Raw genomic sequence first — 22,294 nt, forward strand, 5'->3', positions numbered from 1 at the left:
TATTGCAGAGTATTTCTTTATATGGATATAACAAAATTTGTTTATTCCTGAGCATTTGGATTATTTGCAGTTTTCTGGCTATTATGAATAAAAGCTACTTTAAACATTTTCATGCAAGTTTTGTGCAGACATATGCTTTCATTTCTTTTGGGTAAAATAATGAGGAATGGAATTGCTGGTTCCTGTGGTAGCGGTATATTAAATTGATGAGAAACTTCCTGTTTTCCCAAAGTACCTAATTGTCCCCTCCCACCAGCAATGTATGAGTTTGATTGTTCCACATCTTTGACAACATTTGCTATTATCTGTCTTTTAATTTTAGCCATTCTAGTGGGGTGTAGTGGTTCTGCATTGTGATTTTAATTTGTATTTCCCTGGTCACCCGGAGCTCATTTTCATGGGCTTACTTGATCTGCCCTCTGTATCTTCTTTGGTGAAATGTTCAAATCTTTTTCTCAATTTACTTACTGAATTATAAGGGTTCTATTTTTTAGGTACACGTAAGCTTGTTAGATCTCTCAGTCTGTGGCTTCCCTTTTGATACTCTTAACAGTGTTTTTTGAAAGATTTATGTTTGGATGCAGTCCAATTTATCAATTAAAAAAGGAGTTCTTACTTTTTGTGTCTGTCTTAAGAGATCTTTGCCTAACCCAAAGTCGTTAAGACTTTCTCCTGTGTATTCTTCTAGACATTTCATAGTATTTTCATATTTAGGTCTGTGATCCATTTCAAGTTATTTTTTATGGTGTGAGATAAAGTTGGATGATGTTGTGTATATTTTATTTTGTTTTGCATATGGCCAACCACTTGTTTCAGGACCATTTTTTAAAAAGATTGTCTCCCAGTTGGATTGCCTTGGCACCTTTGTTGAAACATGGCTGAGTGTGTGTGTGTGTATGTAATTCTGGACAATATCCTATGTTATTTATTTATTTATTTATTTATTTATTTTTTGTGGGTCTGGGGATGGAACCCAGGGGCATTCAACCTCCGAGCTACACCCCCTGCCCTATTTTTTTTTATTCTTTATTTTGAAGCCAGGTCTCACTGAGTTGCGGAGGGCCTCACTTAGTAGCTGAGGCTGTCCGCGAACCGCTATCCTCCGGTCTCAGCCTCCCAAATGCTGGGATTACAAGCGTGCGCCACCACGCCCGGCTCTATGTTATTTATTTATGTGGGTTTTTTTGTTGTTTCATGGAAGCCACACTATCTTAAGTGACTGAAGCTTGGGAAGATATAACAAGAGGATGAAAAGTGTCAGGTGCTTCAGAAATAAAACTGGTGAGAGACCACCGAGCGGCAAGTGTGTAGGGGGCAAATCCCACTGAGTGTTCCGTGTGCAGCAAAGAAAATTTCTATTCTGTGATTAAACTTTCAGTTCAGTTCTACAAAGTTGCTCTGGAATGCTGTGGCATCCGAATTCAGAGTGTCTCTGTATTTTGGGGTACCTAAATAAAGCATACCTTGGACATTTCCCGAGCCTGGAGATTTGAAATGGTAGGGGGTACGTGTGCTCCCATCAGAGATTAGGGGTTATGCAATCTCTCTGCAGAAAAACCCCTTAGTAAACTGAAAACGAGGTGCCCCTCTTTCTCGGATGAAAAGTAGAAGTGTTTATCGCTCTGTTTACAGATACCGAGGATCCAGTGTTTCGGTCTTTGAGTGACAGTGCGACCTTGGCTCTGACCCCTTCCCTGCGGTGCATCAGTCTCAGTGGAAAGGACAACCTAATTGTGCTTTCATTTGCCACCTGCCTCGAATATAAGTAGGTTGAACCCAGGAGCCGAGTACAAAGCTGAGTCAGGTCGGAAGGGCATCGTGTTCATAGTTTCAATCTATTTCTAGAGCAGGTCATCTATATCAGGAAACGAAGACCTGATGAAGGAACTCGGCCCGCATTCCTCAGGAATCCTAAGAGCGCAATCTGGCGGGGACAGGGGAGGCTGGTGGGTCACACATGTTCTCTCTGGCGAGTTTTCTGCGCCAGTCTGGCCCGCTCTCCCATGTCAGCGTGGGGAATGGAGAGTTCATGGCCCCTTTGCTTCCTTCATTAACATGGATTTGCTTACGCTTCAGTTAGACTCGCTGAGCCACGGCTGCCTGGGGCCTACATGCTCACTACGCTTTTGTTGACTTATTCTTGATTGCATTCCTTGCATTGTCAATCCAGGACACAGATTCAGATCTTATGTTCACGTGACGATGTGGTGGCCCAGGCAACAGGGAGCAGAGAGTCCCTGGTGTGGCCACTCTCCTGTCCTTGGTGGCCAGCTGTCCCCAGGCCACCAGCCACCACTGTGAAAAGTGTCCTCGTGATTTTCTTTAGCAATTCACTTTTTTAATTTTTATTTTTTTCTTGGCATACTGTCATACATCTTAATGGGGTACGGGATAGTAGAGGCATGCGTGCATACTTTACTCATTTACCTCTTCCCGTTTCCCACCTCATTCTCTCCCCTTCCCTCCTCACGTTTGAATTAGTGATTGACTTTGAAACAATCCACTTATTCTGAAGGCTTTTCCCAGCATTGTTGGCAAAATTACTGCTTTTGTGAAATTAGAAACATCTTAAAAATCTAGAAGAATTATGATAAAAAACAAAGCCCCAAGACTACATTAATCTTATAGTACACCTTAAGTTTATGCCTTAAGCCGGGCGTGGTGGCGCACGCTTGTAATCCCAGCTCTTGGGAGGCTGAGACAGGAGGATCGTACAGGTTCGGAGCCAGCCTCAGCTACTTAGGCTCTCAGCAACTTAGTGAGACCCTGTTTCTAAATAAAGTATAAACTAGGACTAGGGGTGTAGCTCAGAGGTAGAATGCCCAGGGTTCATTCCCCAGTTACCCCTGTTCTCAAATGTGTAGCATGAGTTTTTCTCCTAAATTAAAAAAAAACAACTGTGTAGGTGTGCTTAAGTGTGTACATGGTGTGTATTGTGTGGTGGTGTGTGTGTATGTGTGTGTCAGGGGCCCTCCTCTAATACTGATGTTAACTCAAGAATAATAGGTTGTTTATTGGCACTGAACTTGACCTTAACTTCAAACCTTTAATTTTACAGGCAGGGAAATGGATGGAGAGTGAGCAGGTGCTTCTCTTGAGGTCCCACAGCTTTTAGGTAGCCGTGTCGGAGGCTCGGTGGTTAGCAATTTTTGTCTTTGGAAGGTTGTATAAATCAGATTCTCCAGGGAAACAAAACCAGTGGAAAAATATATATTTGTTATAGGAATTGGCTCATGTAATTATGGAAGCTAAACAGTCCATGAGCTGTCTTCTGTAAGCTGGAGGACCAGGAAATCTGGTCTGAGCACAGGGATACCAGGTGTTAGTCTCCACCCATGTCTGAAGGTGTAAGAACCAGGAGCACTGATGTCCAGGGGCGGGAGAATTTGATGTCCCCATTCACACGGGGCGGTAGGGCCTAGGGGAGAAAGCAAGAAAACTCCCCTTTCTCCACCTTTTTATTCTGTTCATCCCTCAGTGGACTGAATGAGGCTTCCAAACCTGTGCCATGGACTTCTGTACTCAGTGTGCCAACTCAAGTGTCCATCCGGAAACACCCACAGACACACGTGGAGGTCATGTTGTATGAGCTCTCTGGGTACTCTGTAGCCCAGGCAAGTTGATACATAAAGTTAACCATCACAAGTGGCCATCCTATTTAGTGTAAATGTGCATGGCATAGGCTTTGTTTTAAACAAAATTTCCTGATCTTATTTGTGTGATTGTGTGTGCGTGTGGTACTAGGGATTGAACCTTGGGCCATTCTACCTCTGAGCTGCACCCCAAGTCCTAGTTTATATTTTATTTTGAAACAGCGCCTCACTAAGTTGCTGAGGGCCTTGCTAAGTTCCTGAGGCTGGACACCAACCCGTAATATTCTTGTCTCAGCCTCCCAAATACTGGGACTGTGGGGATGTGCCACTGCACTTGGCTTAGAAGAAACTTAACAAGAGAAGAAACTGACTCTTCTGCTTTCCTAGGGTTCAAAGGACCTCAGACTTGGGACTTGAGAGTCGAGCCTGGGACAGGCCAGGATGAGCTGGCCCCTCTCGTCCAAGGGTTTGCAGGTGCTGACCGGATGCTTGTCATGTTCCTAGTGACCTGTGGGTTCTGGTTCAAGCTGAGTGGAAGGAAGCAGATGACTTTATTCTCCATCAAAGAAGAGACAACTGTGATTCTCTTGGTGGTGAGCACCTTGTCCTGCTCATCCCAGCCCCATCCTGCCTGTCCTTTGGGGTAGGCCCTTTCACCCTCTTTCCCAGACTCCCGGACACTGGGAGCTCTCAAACACTCCTCTGGTTGACAGCACTGATTTCTGTACTGACCACTCACCGCACACCATCAAACATTATTGGCTGTCATTTCACGTGGGAAGGTTTTATCTAATCCAAGGTGTTGCTGTTGAACAACCCTTCAGTGATCTTCCTCAGACCTCTGGGATCAGAGCAGGTGGAGGTCCTGGCCTCTGAGCCAGGTGGTCTATATGAGAACCCTAGTGTTCTGCCACCTTCTTAGCTGAGACTCTGGATCAGTGGCATCACCTCTATTTCTCAGTTTACTTCTGTCAAATGGGAGATAGCAACAGTCCCCACCTCACAGGGGTCTTTTGAGGATTAACTTGGTCCATATACATGTGGTGCAGAAAGCCGACTTTGGACTACGGTGAATAATGTCTGGTAGACGCCTCATTGCCTGGCTGGTCTGAATGCATATGCATGAGATTAATTCCTTTACCCTCAACTTCCGATTGCAAGGTCTGCGTTTTCAAAGTGAATATGGTTGTGGAAAAGGCTCCTCGCTGCTCAAGCTGTTAAAGGATTCTGTCTGTGTGGTTCATTAGAATTCTAACGGCAGTAGGGCTTGTCTTGAGATAGAATCTTTAAGCACAAGGCCATCTCATGGCATCTGCTTGAAGATTACTCTTTGTAAGTAACACTTTTCCATCTTTGAACTGACCACTTAATAGATGCATGTCAGCAATTAAAACTAGCTCAAAAACACAATTAAAATGACAACTAATTTCAATTCATTGGACTAGATCTTTATTATATTTGGTACATAATTTGAATTTTAATGTGGAGATGAAAGGCTAATTCTGATAGGTAATGGACATAGACTATGTGCTTCATGGGAACTTTAAATTTTTTATATACCTTGAAATAATTAATAAAAAAAATTTCTAGGAGCAAAATTGCACCACTGAATGAATCTCATGAGCTTCCTGAGTGTCAAAGCAAATCAAGCTACTCCAGGCTTTATTTAAAGAATAAATATGAGCTGAGCGTGGCGGCACAGGCCTGGAATCCAAGTACTTGGGAGGCTGAGACACGAGGATCACAGGTTCTTGGCCAGCCTCGGCAACTTAGCGGGGCCTTCCACAACTTACTGAGTCCCTGTTTCAAAATTACAAAAGTAAAATAGCTTAGAGGTAGACGGCTAAGGCCCTGGGTCCAATTCCCAGTAAGACAGACAGACAGACAGACACACACACACACACACACACAATCTGTTCAGTTGTAGTACAATCTGTTCAGACTCGTACATTTGTAACATTGGAGGAAGGAATTCTGCAGTGTCTTTGAAAGAATGAATAAATATTTTCTGCAAAGCAAGACTACATTTCTTTCTCTCTACAAATGAGAAATCTGGCCAGTGATGATGACCATGTGGTGGCTTCTGCAATTGCCTGACCAGGACCTTTTGCCGTCTTCTAAGCAACAGTGCTCTTCTTTGTTCTTTGGGGTATAGCTCTTTCTCCTCCCATTTTTTTTTTTTTTCAGTACCGGGATAGAACCCAGGGGCATTCTACCTCTGAGCTACACCCCCAACCCTGTTTTTTATTCTTTATTTTAAAACAGGGTCTCACTGAATTGCAAAGGGCCTCACTAAGTAGCTGAGGCTGGCTTCAAACCGAGATCCTCCTGTTTCAGCCTCCCAAATGCTGGGATTACAAGCGTGCTCCACCATGCCCGGCTTCTCCTCATTTTTTAGTGCAACTAATTATACAGAATAGTGGGTTTCATCGTGGCATAGCCGTACATGCATATAACATACTATGATCCTGTCCACCTTTCCTGTTATGTCTCTTCTCCTCCCTCCCCTCCCCCATGCCCCTTCCCTTCCCTGGTCCCTCCTTTTTCCAGTCTTCTACTTTTATGTCATTTTGTTCTAAGTTCTACCTGCAATACTTTCCCAGTCTGGCTTGTTGGCTTAGTATGGAGCTCTCCAGCTGCACGCTTTTTCCTGCAAGTGATGTGATCTGCTCGTGATGGCCTCTTCCACTGAGCGCACCACGGCTTCTTTATCCATTCAGCTGTGGGTGGGCACCGAGGCTGAGGCTATGGCTGGGCCATCCTGAATGGTGCAGCCTGGGTGTGCATCTGTCTCTAAAGTATGCTGACCGTAATTCCTTCAGGAATATACTAAGGAGTGATAGAGCTGGGTCATATGCTAAATCTATTTTTAGTTTTTTGAGGAACCTCCATACTGATCTCCATAGTGGCTGTACTAATTCATATTCCTACTAACAGTGTATGCGGGGTTCATTACCCCCACATCCTCACCAGCAATTATTTTTATCTGTATTCTTTTTTTTTTTTTTTTTTTGGGCGGGTCTGGGGATGGAACCCAGGGGCATTCAACCTCCGAGCTACACCCCCTGCCCTATTTTTTTAATTCTTTATTTTGAAACCGGGTCTCACTGAGTTGCAGAGGGCCTCACTAAGTAGCTGAGGCTGTCCGCGAACTGTGATCCTCCAGGTCTCAGCCTCCCGAATGCTGGGATTACAAGCGTGCGCCACCACACCCGGCTTTTATCTGTATTCTTGATGCCTGCCATTTTGACTCGGGTGGGATGGAATCTCAATGTATGTGTGTGTGTGTAAATGAGGATTGAACTTGAACCCAGGAGCATTGAACCTTCAAGCTATACCCTCAGCCCTGTTTTATTTTTATTTTCAAACAGGGTCTTGCTAGGTTGATGAGAATTTCACTACTTGCTGAGGCTGTCCGAGAACCTGTGATCCTCCTATCATAAGACTCCCAAGAACTGGGATGGCAAGTGTGCACCACCATGCTTGGCTTCAATGTAGTTTTGATTTGCATTTCTCTACTGGCTAAAGATGTTAAACATTTTAAAAGATAATTATTGATCGTGTGTGTGTGTGTGTGTGTGTGTGTGTGTGTGTGTGTGTTGCTAGGGATTGAACTCAGGGTATTCTACCTCTGAGCTGTACCCCCAGCCCCTTTTAAATTTTTGTTTTGAAACAGGCTCTTGCTAGGTTCCTGAGAGTCCCACTATGTTGCTGAGCCTGTGGTCCTCCTGTCTCAGCCTCCCCAGTCTTGGGATTATAGGCATGCACCACCATGCCAGGCTCATGGGTACTTCTTTTGAGAAGAGTTTGTTCAGTTCATGTATCCATTCACTGATTCGGCTATTTGCTTCTTTCTTTTTTTTTTTTGGTGGTACTAGGGGTGGAACCCAGAGGCTTTCTACCTCCAGGCTATACTCCCAGACCTTTTTTTTAAAAATATTTTATTTGGAAACAGGGTCTCGCTAAGTTGCCGAAAGCTTCACTAAGTAGCCGAGGCTGGCTTCGAACACATGCAATCTTTCTGTCTCAGCCTCCCAAGCGCGGGGATTACAAGTGTGTGCCACCACGCCCGGCCTATTTGCTTTTTTGATGCTAAGTGTTTTGAGGTCTTTATGTATCTGGGTATCAATCTTCTTTCAGAAGAGGAGCTGGCAAAGTTTCTCCTGTTCTCTAGGCTGTTTCTCCACTCTGATAACTGTTTGCCAATTCTCGCTATTACTTCCTGAGTTATTAAAGTCCTTCTCAGGTTGTGCCTGTATGTCATGGTGTTGGTCCTATGTTTTCCTCTAGCAGTTGCAAAGTTTCAGGTCTTACATTTAGGTCTTTGAGATGTTTCGAGTTGATTTTTATTCAGGGTGAGAAAGATCTAGTTCCAACCTCTACATATGGATACTGTGGCACCATTTGTAAAATTGGCTGTCTTTTTTCCCAATGCATTTTTCCCCCTGGTACTGGGGATTGAACCCAAGGGCATCATACCTCTGAGCCACACCCCAGCCCTATTTTTATTCTTTATTTTGAAACAGGGCCTCACTAAGCTGTGGAAGGCTTCACTAAGCAGCTGAGGCTGGCTGCGAACCCAGATCCTCCTGTCTCAGCCTCCTGAATGCTGGGATTACAAGCGTGCGCCCCTGCACCTGGCTCCAGTGTATTTTTTTGACACCTTTTTTTTGAAAAAAGAAATTGAGATGGCCTTAGCTGAATGGGTTTATTTTCATATCTTCTATTTCTTACGTCCTCAAGTCTGTTTTAATGCCAGCACTATCCTGTGTTGTTACTAGTACTTTTAGTGTATTTTGAAATCATTGTTGTTGTTATTATTATTATTGCTCAGGAGTGCTTTGTTTATTCTAGATTTTTTCTGTGTCGATATAAATTTTGAGATTGCTTTTTTCTAGTTCTGTGAAGAATGCCACTGGGATTTTTATGGGGGATTGCATTGACTCTGCAGATTGCTTTCAGTAACATGGCATTTTATTTATTTTATTTTTTTGTGTACTGGGGATGGAACCCAGGGGCACTGTACCTCCAAGCTGCTTCCCCAGCCCTATTTTTTAGTCCTTTTAATTTTTTTTTTTTTTTGGTTGTACTGGGTTCCTGGAAGCCCTTCTACCTCTGGGCTACACTCCCAGACCTATTATATATGTATATATTTTTGCAAACAGGGTCTCTTAAGCCAGCGTGGCTGGCTTCGAACCAGCACGATCCTCCTGTCTCTGCCTCCCAAGTGCGGGGATTACAAACGTGCGCCTCCACGCCGGCCCAAGTCCTTTTAATTTTGCAACAGGGTCTCACTGAGTCTCAAAGGGCCTCGCTAAGTAGCTGACGCTGTCTGCGAACTGCGATCCTCCGGTCTCAGCTTCCCCCCCGCCCCAATGCTAGAATTACAAGCATGCACCACCACACCGGGCTTTGTAATTTTCATTGTAGAGGTTTTTCATGTTCTTGGTTAGTTTAATTCCTAGGCATTTTATTTTCTTTGATGCTGTTGTGCATGGATTTTTTTTTCCTGATTTCTTTCTTAGTGGGTTTGTTATTGATGTATAGAAAGATTAATGACTTTTGTGTGTTGATTTTGTATTCTATTACTTTGCTTAACTTGTCTAGAATTCTTATGATAGCATCTGTAGGGTTTTCTAAATATAGGATTTCATCATTTGCAAAGAGGGATAATTTGATTTTCTTTCCTATTTGTATCCCTTTTATTTTTTTCTTTTGTGTAATTGTTCTGGCTAAAATTTCAAGTGCTTTATTGACGAGGAGTGGTAAGAGTGGGTATCATCGTCTTGTTCTTGATTTTAGAAGAACTACTTCCAGCTTTTACTCTCTCCGTCATGATTTTGACTGTTGGTTTGTTGGACATACTCTTTATTATTTTGAGGTAAGATCCTTCTACATCTAGCTGTTGTAATATCAGCTTTTTTCCCTCCAATTTTTATTAACTTGGGTCTTCTCTTTCTTTTGATTAGTTTTGCAAAGGGCTTATCAATCTTTTTTTTTATCTTTTCAAAGAACCAACTCTTTACTATATTAATCATTCACATTATTTTTTAAAAATTCTCTAATTAATTTCAGCTTTGATCTTAATTATTCTACTGGTTTTGGAACTGATGTATTCTTATTTCTCTGGGGCCTTGAGATGCACCATCAGATTGTTTACTTCGGATCTTCCTGATTTTTTATGTAGGCGAATTCTCCCTTAGAACCACCTTCACAGCGTCCCAGACGTTCTGCTGCGTTGTATCTCTGTTCTCCCTTGGCTCTAAGAATTTTCAGATTTCTCCATGAATTCTTTTCCTTTTTTGATACTGAGAATTGAACCCAGGGGCATTCTACTCTGAGCTACATCCTCAGACCTGTTTTATTTTTTATTTGGAAAACAGGTCATGTTAGGTTGCTGAGAATCTCGCTACTTGAAGGTTGTCCTCAAACCTGCAGTCCTCTGATTCAGCCTCCCAAATACTGGGATTACAAGTGTGCACCGCCACACCAGCTCCCCGATCTCTCCTACCACCCGTTTCTTTTTCAAAGGTTTTTGGTCAATCTCTATGTGCTCACATGGTTTCTGTAATTTTTCTTGCTGTTAGTTTATAATTTTATTCCACTATGATCTGATAAAATGCCAGAAATTATGTGATATTTTGGACTTGCTAAGACTTGTTTTATGGACTAAAGTATCATTTATTTTGGAAAAGTTTGCACAACCAGCTGAGAAGAAAGTGATTTCAGCTTTGTTTAAATGAAATAGTCTAAGCTGGGTGTGGTGGTGCACGCTTGTAATCCCAGCATTTGGGAGGCTGAGACCAGAGGATCGTGGTTCGTGGACAGCCTCAGCTACTTAGTGAGGCCCTCTGCAACTCAGTGAGACCCGGTTTCAAAATAAAGAAAAAAAAAATTGGGCAAGGGGTGTAGCTCGGAGGTCAAATGCCTCTGAGTTCCATTCCCAGACCCGCAAATAAACAAACAAACAAACAAATAAACAAACAAACAAATGAAATAGTCTATAGATATCTATTAAGTTAATTTGATTTTTAATATTTTTTGGTCTAAAGAATATTTACCGAGTTTATGTCTGGTTGACATATCTGCTGGTGACTGAGGTGTGTGGAGACCACCAAGCATTATTGCATTAAGGTGTATCTCTAAGTCGAGGAGCATGTGTTTTACATAGTTGTGTGCGCTGACTTTTAGAACATCAATATTTACTATTATTCTACCTTACTGTTGGGTTGTTTTCTTTACCAGTCTGAACTCTTTGTGTCATTGATTCTTTGTATTGTTCTTTTAGTCTGTTTCATTAGCTTCTGATTTTAATTATTTCTTTCCTTCTACTGGCTTGGGGTTTGGGTTGTTCTTGTTTTTTTTTTTTTAAGACATTGAGATGCACACATTAGGTTACTGGTTTGGATCTGTCTCGTGTTTTAATGTAGGCACACATAGCTTTTAACTTCCCCATCAGGACTGCCTTCTCTGCATCTTATTGGTTCTGGTCTGTTGTGTTTACATTTTCATTTGTTTCTAGGGATTTTTACAATTCCCCTCCTGATTTCTTCAATGACTCACTGATAATTCAAAAGTATATTGTTTAATTCCCTTGTGTTTATATAGTTTTCTTGTGTTGATTTCTAGTTTCATTCCAAACAAGGTCACATTTACAAACCAGAAATAGGACTTGAATGTATCTCTTTTGGGGACACAATTCAACCCACATTCTGACCACCTACCATTTTGATAGGAATTGATGAAAAAAAATCTTCCCTTGAGTTCCTAAGAATGAGGTGGAATAGTGTGTGTGTGTGTGTGTGTGTGCGTGTGTGCGCGTGGTGTAAAAGAAGTGATCAAAGTGAGAGTTCAGGAATCCGATGGTTTGTTGTCATACGGAGAGCTTTATTTGAGGTTCATTAAGGTCAGAGAGGGAAGTGTCGCGAGCAAGCCTTCCACAAGGGACAGCGATGGACCAGGTGTGTTAACCACAGAGTGAGAACGTTCCACATTGTTAAAGTCCAATTGCTGAGTCAGGATGGAAGCAGGTCTCCGCTGCAGGGAGAATCTGTCCCAGGCTCCTGTCCTAGTGTGTGATGGCAACCTTTGAGGGTTCCTTGGCTCCCGTGTTCATGTGATGTTCTCCCTGTGTGCATATTTGTGTCCAAATCCCCCCCTTTTAAATAGATGCCAGCCATTCCAGATTAGGGGCCGTCCTTTAGTATGACCTAAGTTTAGTTAGAGCTGCAGTGGTCCTGTTACCAAATAAAGTCACAACCAAGGTCCTTGGGACCAGGACTTCTGCATAAGAATTCACCCCATGACAAGGGGTTGCCAAGAACCCTAGGGACTTTCCTGTGTATCCATGGCTCTGTTGCTTCTTCTGTTTGTGTTGGAAAAGGCTGACACTTACACAGGTTTCTCTGAAGTATGAGGCTGAGGAGGGAGGGATGTTAGGATATATTGTTGATGGCAACACTGCCTGTGGAGTTTTGGTCTGAAAATGACAGCTGAGGCTGAGATCTAGAGATAAACGAACAAAGCAACTCTACCTGGACTTGCATATTATTGTGATGTGGCTGTAGAACACGCAGAGAAAAACTCATATGTTGGCGAGGCTTCAATGTTCAGAGGTGAAATAATTGAACCACGAGGGCTCTCATGGTTAGATCATGGTCAAACCAGTGGATATATCCATCAGTAGAGGAATCTATTGATGGATTAATAATCTGAATGGATTTACTGGGTAATAACTGCAGGCAGGTAGGGAGTGGCCAGAGGAAGCAGGTCACTGGGCGCATGGCCTTGGGGACTAGATATGTCCCTGGTCCTTCCTCCTCTCTCTCTGCTTAGTGTCTGCCCTAAGCTGAGGAGTTTTCTCCCACCAGGCCCGGATGCCATGATGTCTCTGCCTTGGAGCCTGCTAACTTTGGACTGAGCCTCTGAAACCACGAGCCACACACACTTACCCTCTTAAATTTTTCTAGTCAGGTATTTTGTTTCCAGTGATGAAAAGCTAGTGAACCATTGGAATAACCCCTTCATTTTCCTCTTGGGAATCTGTGAATGGCTTGCATGGGAATACCTTTTTTTTTTTTTTTTTTAAGCTGTGTGCCTTTATAAAGTATGCCTTTGTCTGGCTATATGAAGAACATAGCACACACAAGGGCTATTCCAGAAGGGGGGGACTGGGGATGTAGTGAGCACTGTATGTGCTAGCACTTGCCTTGCATGTGCAAGGCTCAGGGTTCAAACCCCAGCATCACACACACAACCCCAAAAAAGATAGAAATAGAAGACTTTTACTATGGCACCCACTCTGCTTTGGGTTTTTTGGTGGTTCTAGAGATTGAACCCAGGGGAATTCATTCTCTGAGTAACACCCCCAGCCCTAATTTATTTTGAAACGGGGTCTTGCCACAACTGCTACCGGTGTGCAAAAGAGTGGCCAGCAGATGGCGCCGGCGAGCTCACTGGAATCCGGAGACCTGGTCCAGGGCTGCCGTGGCTCAGGGCTCTGGCGATTCCCCAATGCATCTCTCTAATCCGGGCCAGCGCCCACCTCCTCTCTGGAAATACTAAACCCTGGAGCAACAAACTACATTCATGGGGAGGCTTTCAAGAGCTGGGGATGGCGGCAGCGGCCTTTACACTAGGGTCGATGCCTTACGCCTGCGACGCTGGCTGGGCGATGGCCGTCACTGGCGCCGGCCCCTTGGAAGCCTTCCAGCTTGGCATCCTCCGCTGCCCCGCGGTGGGCGTGCTCCGAGCAGTTCTCTACTCATTAATAGCTCCCTCGGGGTTTGGGCAGAGAAAGTAAAAGGAGCCCCAACCCCCCGCGTTGCGCTGGGCCGAGGGCAGGCTGGCAGGCACTAGCTTGGAACAAATGGCCTGCCCATTTACATTTACATTTGCCTGGCTCCCGGTGCCGGGAGAGGCGGGGCCACTCCAAGGGGAAGCAATCATGAAGGCCCAGGCTTCGCAAGCCAGCGCTGAGGTGCACACGGTTAGCTTGGGGAGTGTGTTAGCTTTCGGTTTCTAGCGCCAAATACTCAGTTAATTACAAAGAGAAGCTGGGCGTGGTGGCGGCGCAGTTTTGTAATCCCAGCGCTTGGGAGGCTGAGACAGGAGGATCGCACAGGTTCGAAGCCAGCCTCAGCTACTTAATGAGGCTCTCAGCAACTTAGTGAGACCCTGTTTCCAAATAAAGTATATATATATATATATATATATATATATATATATATATATATATATATATATATATATATATATATATATAGGTCTAGGAGTATAGTCCAGATGGAGAAAAGCCCCTGGATTCCACCTCAGTAACACACACACACACACACACACACACACACACACACACACACTAAATTACACAGAGGAAAAGTTTATTCCCGCTCACAGTTCTGGAGGTTCCAGTCCAAAACTGAGGCTTTGTAAAATGGGCCGATTTGGTTTACCATTGCGAATTCTCTTGAATGATGTGTGTCTGACCTTTTGGGACCTGGGCTTCACGTTGTACGATGACTCTTGGTCCTTTCCCCATTCAGGCACACGGTAGGTACAACAAAAATGGATTGAACAAACCAGCAGAATGAAGATTGTTCAGTAGTTTTGGGACCCGATTCTGGATATGGTGAAGGTGGCAGGGATACGTGGCTGAGTCAAAACTGCTCCGTCCTTTGATCTCTTGCGGAAGCCCTTAAAAATAATGACTTCAGAACTGTTTCTTTTTTGAGCCTGGGATCCCACTGAGAGCCTAGTGAGACGACTGACCCTCTCTCTAGATGATGCTTGCAAAACACATTTGGTGCAAAATTCTAGGGAGTTTGCAGGCTGAGGTGGTCCCTCTCTGTTTAAATGGAACCATATAAGCCTGGAAATGAACTCAGGCATGTATGGTCAGCCCATCACTGACAGGAGCAGCAAGAATACACGATGGGGGAGCCTGGTCTTTTCAATAACCGGTGCCAAGAGAAGTGGATATCCCCATGCAAACGAGTAAAACTGGAGCCTTATCGTATCGTATGCACAAAAGGAACTTGAAATGGTTAAAGACCCAAATGTCAGACTGGAAACCATAACGTTCTTAGAAGAAAACAGGAAAAACCTCCTTCACATTGATCTTGGGAATGATTTCTTTTAGATTATGATATCAAAAGTATAGCCAATAATAGCAAAAACAAACAGATGCAATCACATTAAATTAAAAATCTGCATAGCAAAGAAATAACAGTAATAATAATGATGATGATGCTGGTGATAAATGAAGGACTGGGGAATGAAGCTCAGTCAGTAATACAGCACTTACCTAACGTGCAGGGCCCCGGTGCACTGCAGAAAAGGCCCATCTGAATACCAGACTTAAAAACAGCAAAAACAAAAAATCCTGGCAACCCACATAACTAAAATATTTGCAAACCATGTATCTGAGAAGGGATTAATATAAAATTATATATGAAACTTATACAACTCAATAACAAAACCAAAACAAACGCCCCACCCTGATTAAAAACTGAATAATAAAGGACCTAAATGCACATTTAGTCACGTGTCCGACAGGTGGATGAGAAGGTGCTCAGCATCCGTGGTCATCAGAGAAGTCCAAATCAAGGGCACATGAGCCATCGCTTCTGTTTGTTAGGTGGCTTTTTGTAAAAAAAAAAGAAGCTTAAGAGATAAGAATTGGCAAGGATGTGGAGAAACTGGAATGTGTGTACACTGTTGGTGGGAATGTAAATGGGAACATTCATGATAGAAAATGTATGGAGATTCCTCAAAAAATAAAAATAAAAAATAGAACTATCTTGTCATCCAGCAACCTCACTCCTGGGCACACTTCCAAAGGGAGTGGAGTCAGCATGTCAAAGTGATTCCACGGCCTTGGGTTCATTGCTTCTTCATTCACGGTAGCTATGGAAACAACCCAACTTTCCATCAACAGACGGATCACTGAAGAAAATGTGGTACATTTATACACTAGAGTGCTAGTCAGCCATAAAAATAAAGGAAATTCTGCCATTTGTGACAAAACAGGTGAACCTGGAGGACATTATGCTAAGTGAAATAAGAAAGAAACAGAAAGGCCGATACTTAGGTGTGGAATAAACAAAGTTGATCTCGTGGAGGCAGAGAGTAGAGTGGCGGCTGCCAGGTGCGTGGGGTGGGGCTAGGGAAAATGGGGAGGTGCCGATCACAGGGCATACACTTTCAGTTATAAGATGAATGGATTCTGCCAGGTGTGGTATGCACCTGTTATCCCAGTACTTGGGAGGCTGAGACAGGAGGATGGCAGGGTTGAGCCCAGCCTTAGCAACTAAGCAAGATTCTCAGCAACTTAAACCCTGTTTTAAAATAAAAAAAATTAAGGGAGGGGGTGTAGCTTGGAGGCAAAATGTTCCTGGGTTCAGTTTCTTTCTTTCCCTCTCTCTCTCTCTCTCTCTCTCTCTCTCTCTCTCTCTCTCTCTCTCTCTCACACACACACACACACACACACACACACACACACACACTCTGAATAAATTTTGGAGACCTAATATAGCATGGTGATTAATAAATTCTATATTGTTTACTTGAAATTTTCTAAGAGAGTGAATTTTTAGTGACTCCCCCCAACAATGGTAACTATGTGTGGTGATGGCTGTGTTAACTAATTTGGTTGTGGCAATTATTATGCCATATATCTATGGTGTAATCACCTTTTTATCTTCTTTTCAAGTCATCACATTAAATACCTTATGTATTACAATTGTATTGTCAATTATACATCAATAAAGCTGGGAAAAATATGAAAATAATGACCACGAAGAAGATGAATTTTTGTTTGGACCTATTTCACTTAAATATTTTCAAGTTTCATCTGCAGTGTAACATATATCGGTATTTCATTGTGTGTGTGTGTGTGTTATTGGCGATTGAATCCAGGGGCATTCTACCTCCAAACTATACCTAGCCGTTTGTTTGTTTATTTATTTATTTATTTATTTATTTATGTTTCTACTGGGGATAGAACCCAGGGGCCTTCTACTTCTGGGGTACACTCTCAGACCTATTTTTATATATTTGGAAACAGAGTCCCATTGAGTTGCTGAGAGCCTCACTAAGTAGCTGAGGCTGGCTTCAAACCTGCGTGATCCTCCTGTCTCAGCCTCCTAAGTATAGGGATTATAAGCGTGCACCACCATGCTTGGCTTATTTTTTAATTTTAAAAAAGTAATTTTTAGTGCTGGGGATGGAACCCAGGGGCATTCTACCTTTGAGCTATACCCCCAGTGCTATTTTATTTTTTATTTGGAAACTAGGTCTCACAAAAGTTGCTGAGAGCCTTGGTAAGTGACTGAGGCTGGCTTCAAGCCTGTGATCTGCCTGTCTCAGCCTCCCAGCTACTGAGATTACAGGCATGTGCCATTGTACCCAGCTTATTATTATTTTTTTTTTAATTTTTAAGCAGGATTTTCTTAAGGTGCTGAGAGTGTTACTAAGTTGCCAAAGCTGGCCTTCAACCTGCCATCCTCCTGTCTCAGCCTCCCAAGTATTGGGATTACAGGCATGCACCACCATGCCTGACTACTCCTTTTAATGACTTAAATAATATCTATCATCGTTATATATAAATATCACTTTCGTCTATTCATTTATCTGTTGAGGGACACGGGGACTGTTTCTATCATTTCAGACCATGGAATAGTGACAGATAATGCTGACCCGCTCAGGCCCAGAGAGCTGTGGCAGTTCCGTCTTATCTGCAGGAGAAAGAGAAGAAAGCCCCATTAGCTGTCAAGTCAGAATGGGGTGCTTGATCACTCCCTCTCTTCCCTAGTTCTCAGGATTAATGAGGCGAGGCGTAATATACGCTAATTAGCAATAGTTTCAACCTTGCTCTGCCCACGGTGACATTTGAACCAGGCCTCAGTGGCTCCGTATATCTTTCACATTCCCCTCATTTGCCTTCCAGAAAACATTTTTCTTTATTTCAATAGATTTTTTTTTTGTCAAGTCAACTTTCCTCGAGCAATTCACAGTGAAATTCTACAAATAAACCACATTTCCCATCACTTGGGAAGACAGAAAATCAAAGACAGAGGGAACCCTCAGGCCTTGCTTCTGATTCCTCTAATGGCAATACTTTTTAAGTCTGTGGTCCACTGCAAGGCTGTACCACTGAGATCCTTTCCTTGATGAAAAATAAGAGCTTACCTGTCTTCCCCTATTAAAATTTGATATGTTATTTTCATTAATTTAAAATAACTGGACTCAGCGCTGTTGAGATTTTTCTTTTCCTCACTTGGTGAAGAAATGGACTCTGCTGAGAACCAAGCAGATGTGTGCCCAGCCTCCGATGTGTTGATGTGCCTGCATGTGATCTGAATGAAGTTTTCACTGGATATCATTAGAGCATCGCTGTAATTTTTAGGGATGAGTCTATCAGGAAACCAAAGTGGGCTTGCTATACAACAGTGGCTGTGTTGACTTCCTCCAGAGGGAGAATCTTCCCAGCTGGGTGTGGTGGTGTACACCCATAGTTTGAGTAGTTGGGAGGCTGAGACAGGAGCATTGCAGCTTCAAGGACAGCCTTGGCAACCTAGTGAGACATTGCTAAAAAAAAATTAAAAAATTAAAAAAAGGCTCTAAGTATAGCTCAGAGGTAGAATGCCCCTGGGTTCAATCTCCAGTACCACCTCTATCTCTATCCCTCCCAAAAAAGTCTTCCCATCCTCATTATCCTTGGGGAGTTGTTTCGTGGTCTCAGTGAATGCATGAATTCTGGTGAGGAGCAGTCTTTGTGGGGGCCGGGGGAGTGCATGCCTCATGGACTCCGGTGTGATTGGCTTCGCCACTGGTGATCTAGTCTGCAAACTTACTGCTTTCGGGAGATTCCTAACCGGGCCTTAGATATATGGTCACATGTCAATGCCAGCTGAGAAGTGAGACATAATGCTTTTCACTCTGGTCCTAGCCTCAGGTTTCAGTTCCCAGTTTTATGACAGAAAACAAGAGAAACAAATATTCTTAGAGCAATAGAAACATTATACCCAGATGTAATAAAAGATGGTCACCTTTTTTTGGCCAGTCTTCTTGCCATCCTTTTGGGCTCAGATTGGGCCGATTCTCAGTCCCCCCTTTTCTTTGACCTGTGTTTGAGTATAGTAGGTATCCATGGACATAGCCAGTGGGTGATTTAGGATCTAATATCCCAGACTTAGTCCTGGGCTCTCCCACCGACTGTTTGTATTGTATTGAGCTGGTTAATTGAGCTCTTGAAATATCAATTTTTGCATCTGTAAGATGGCAATAATAATTCCTGGTGATTATGAGGATTAAATGAGATCACACATGGAAAATGTCCCAGTAAAAGGTAGTTCTTAATGTTATTTAAATAAATGCCAAGCTTTGCTGAAGAAAACCATCCTGAGATCTAAAGCATCTGAGATGATTTTTTAAATTACTTTTTAAATTTTTATTTTGGTGGTACTGGGGTTCCGGGAAGCCCTTCTACCTCCAGGCTACACTCCCAGACCTATTTTTTACTTTTTATTTGGAAACAGGGTCCCTTAAGCCAGTGAGGCTGGCTTCGAACCTGCGCAATCCTCCTGTCTCCACCTCCCAAGAGCGGGAATTACAAGCATGCGCCACCACGCCCGGCATCTGAGATGATTTTTAATTAATCGTTGGTGTCACCAGATAACACAGGATCCACAATAATGAGTGTGGTCTTATCTTCCAGAGCAATGTAATGGTGATAGATAGAGCAATCTAAAGTTCAAAAGGAAAATCTGCTCTGCTGCAGGAGAGGGAGCCCTGGACTCTGGGGCAGGCAACATGTGTGTGAAATGAACTGAAATTGACTGCTGAGAAGTAGACTTCCAGAGGCAAAAACAACTGTTCAGGAATTTAAAAAATATATATGGTCGACAATACTGTCTCCATTTACATTGATCACCAGCAAGAATTTATCCTCTTAAGAATTTTGTGGTACTGGGGTTGGAACCCAGGGGCATTCTACTCTGAGCTACACCCCAAGCCCTATTTTTTATTTATTTTGAAACAGCGTCTTAAGTTGCAGAGGGCCTCACTCAGTAGCTGAGGCTGGCTATGAAAGGTGATCCTCCTGTCTCGGCCTCCCAAGTACTGGGATTACAATCGTGTGCCACCACCCTGCTTGGCACCTTGATAATTTTAATATGTGTCTGACAAACACTTATTACAACCACCCCCACAAAGTACTAACCCGATGGGATCAGGATTCTGGGCACTGATAGTTTTTTGTTTTAATTTTAGAGAATTGCTTTTCTTTCATGGACTTCCTTCTCTCTCCCTTCGTCCTTCTATGTGTTTCCTTAGACAATTTGGCGATAAAAATTAAATGATGATTTCTCTGTTTTGTACCGGTGGATTGATTGCTCGTGTGCAGAGGACCTTCCCACCTGTCCCTCCACTGGCTCTTCCTGCAGATAGTGTCATGAGCCGAGTGAGGTTTTTGTTGGGGATTCAGCTTCCCAGCCGTACATACGGGAGGCTGATCTCTAGGTGACAGGGCAGTTGGCTGGGTTCATGGGAACCTCAGAGGAGTAAGAGTCATAGGTCAGATGTCATTCATTCAGGTCTTCCCAGAAGCAGGTCGGTTAATGTAAGGCAGCTATTAATTCTTTCTCTGACCTCAGGTTTTGAAATTGAGCCCCTAAGCCGGGCGTGGTGATGCAGCTTGTAATCCCAGCATCCTGGAGGCTGAGACCTGGAGGATCGTGGTTCGTGGACAGCCTCAGCTACTTAGTGAGGCCCTCTGCAACTCAGTGAGATCCGGTTTCAAAGTAAAGAAAAAATAGGGCAGGGGTAAGGGGGTGTAGCTTGGCGGTCGAATGCCTGCGGATTCCATCCCCAGACCCGCAAAATAAATAAATAAATAAATAAATAAATAAATAAATAAATAAATAAAATAAATAAAATAAATAAATAAAATTGGGCTCCTTGTGCACACGCTGGTCAATGCTGGTTTGCTTTCGTGGGTAACTGCTTCTTCCCTTCATCTTGACATCGCTGGCCTTTGGGAAGAACCCCATGCACCCGGTCCTGTGTGGCACCCGCCCTCCAGAGCAGGTCCTTCCTCACAGACATGGATTTGGTCTCGACACTTTCTCGTGGAGGGGGCGCCCACTCTTCATTTCAAGTTCCTTTAATGATAATTTTGCCTCATTAAGTGTCATCTAATTAACGCTCACTATCCTTTGGCTGCAAGTAAAATGCATCACTTGAGCGAGGGTCAGAAAACAGAATGCTTTGGGGTCTGTGCAGAACCCATGAGGACAGAGACGGCAGAGCCTTGGTGTCGACCAGAGCCAGGAAGGAGGTACCTGGGGGGCGGCGATGGCCCCTGCGACTTGTAGCCCTCTCTGCCTTCCTGCAAGGCTGGGCGGCTGCTTCACGTCTTCATCCCGTTTCCTGGGGTAGAATGTTTTGGCTGTGGTCAGGGATGGTGGGGATGTTGCATTCTGTACAAAGGTGGCTGCTCCCACTGCAAACCTATGGACGGAGGGGAGGGGGCACCTTCTCAGAAATGGTGCTAGGCAGAAACCAATCAGGCAAGGGATTCAATCATATGAAATTAGTCTGGCCATGTTTTTATTTTAAATATATATTATACGTATTTCACAATATTTATATTTTTATGGTACTGGGGATGGAATCTAGGGGCCTTCTACCTTTGAGTTACACCTCCAGAACTATTTTATATTTTATTTGGAAACAAGGTCTCACTAAATTGCTGAGAGCCTCACTTAGCTGCTGAGGCTGGCTTCAAACCTGTGATCCTCCCGTCAGACTCCCAAGTGCTGGGATTACAAGCATGTGCCACCACACCCGGCTAGCCATGTTTTAAAATAGAGGCTGGAATATATATATTTTTTCTTGGCTGGCTTTTAAAGGAAAAAGAATATGCATATTTTTGAGTTTTTAAAAAACGTGTTCTAATTGTTACACTTATTATTATCTTAATTTTCTTGGCATGAATCTCCTTCTTCTTGACCCTTCTGATCAATACATACTTGCGATCCCTCTTCTTGGTTAGTTCTCTGTCTTATATTTAAAAGTATACACATGTAAGCTGGGCGTGGTGGCGTACACTTGTAATCCTAGCATTCAGGAAGCTGAGATAGGAGGATCGTGGTTCATGGACAGCCTCAGCTACCTAGTGAGGCCCTCTGTAACTTAGTGAGACCCTGTTTCAAAATAAAGAATAAAAAATAGGGCAGGGGGTATAGCTCGGAGGTTAAATGTCCCCTGGGTTCCATCCCCAGACCCCTCCCCCCCCACATAAAAGTATACACATGTGTCTGGGTGTGCTGGCACATGTCTATAATCCCAGTACTTGGGAGGCCGAGAGAGGGGGATTGCAGGTTCCACCCTGCCTCAGCAATTTTTAGAACGATCGTAGCAACTTGTGAGACCCTGTTTCAAAATAAAAAAATAGGGCTGGGGGTGGGTAGCTCAGAGTTACAACACCCCTTGGTTCGGTTCCCAGCAGCACACACATACGGTACAGGCTCATGTGGGCATGTATTAGCAGATGGTATTAGCACACTGAATTTAACTGGGTGTTTAACACGTCTGAGCATTGTTCATTGCAGCAATGGGTGGGCAGAGGGCTATTTACTGGGTGAGGAGGGAGGACCCTGTATTAAAGAGGACTGCATGGCTCAGTCTTGCCTTCTCACTTG

Source organism: Muscardinus avellanarius (genome assembly GCF_963383645.1).
Source record: "Muscardinus avellanarius genome assembly, chromosome: 4".
In the NCBI taxonomy this organism is placed as follows: Eukaryota; Metazoa; Chordata; class Mammalia; order Rodentia; family Gliridae; genus Muscardinus; species Muscardinus avellanarius.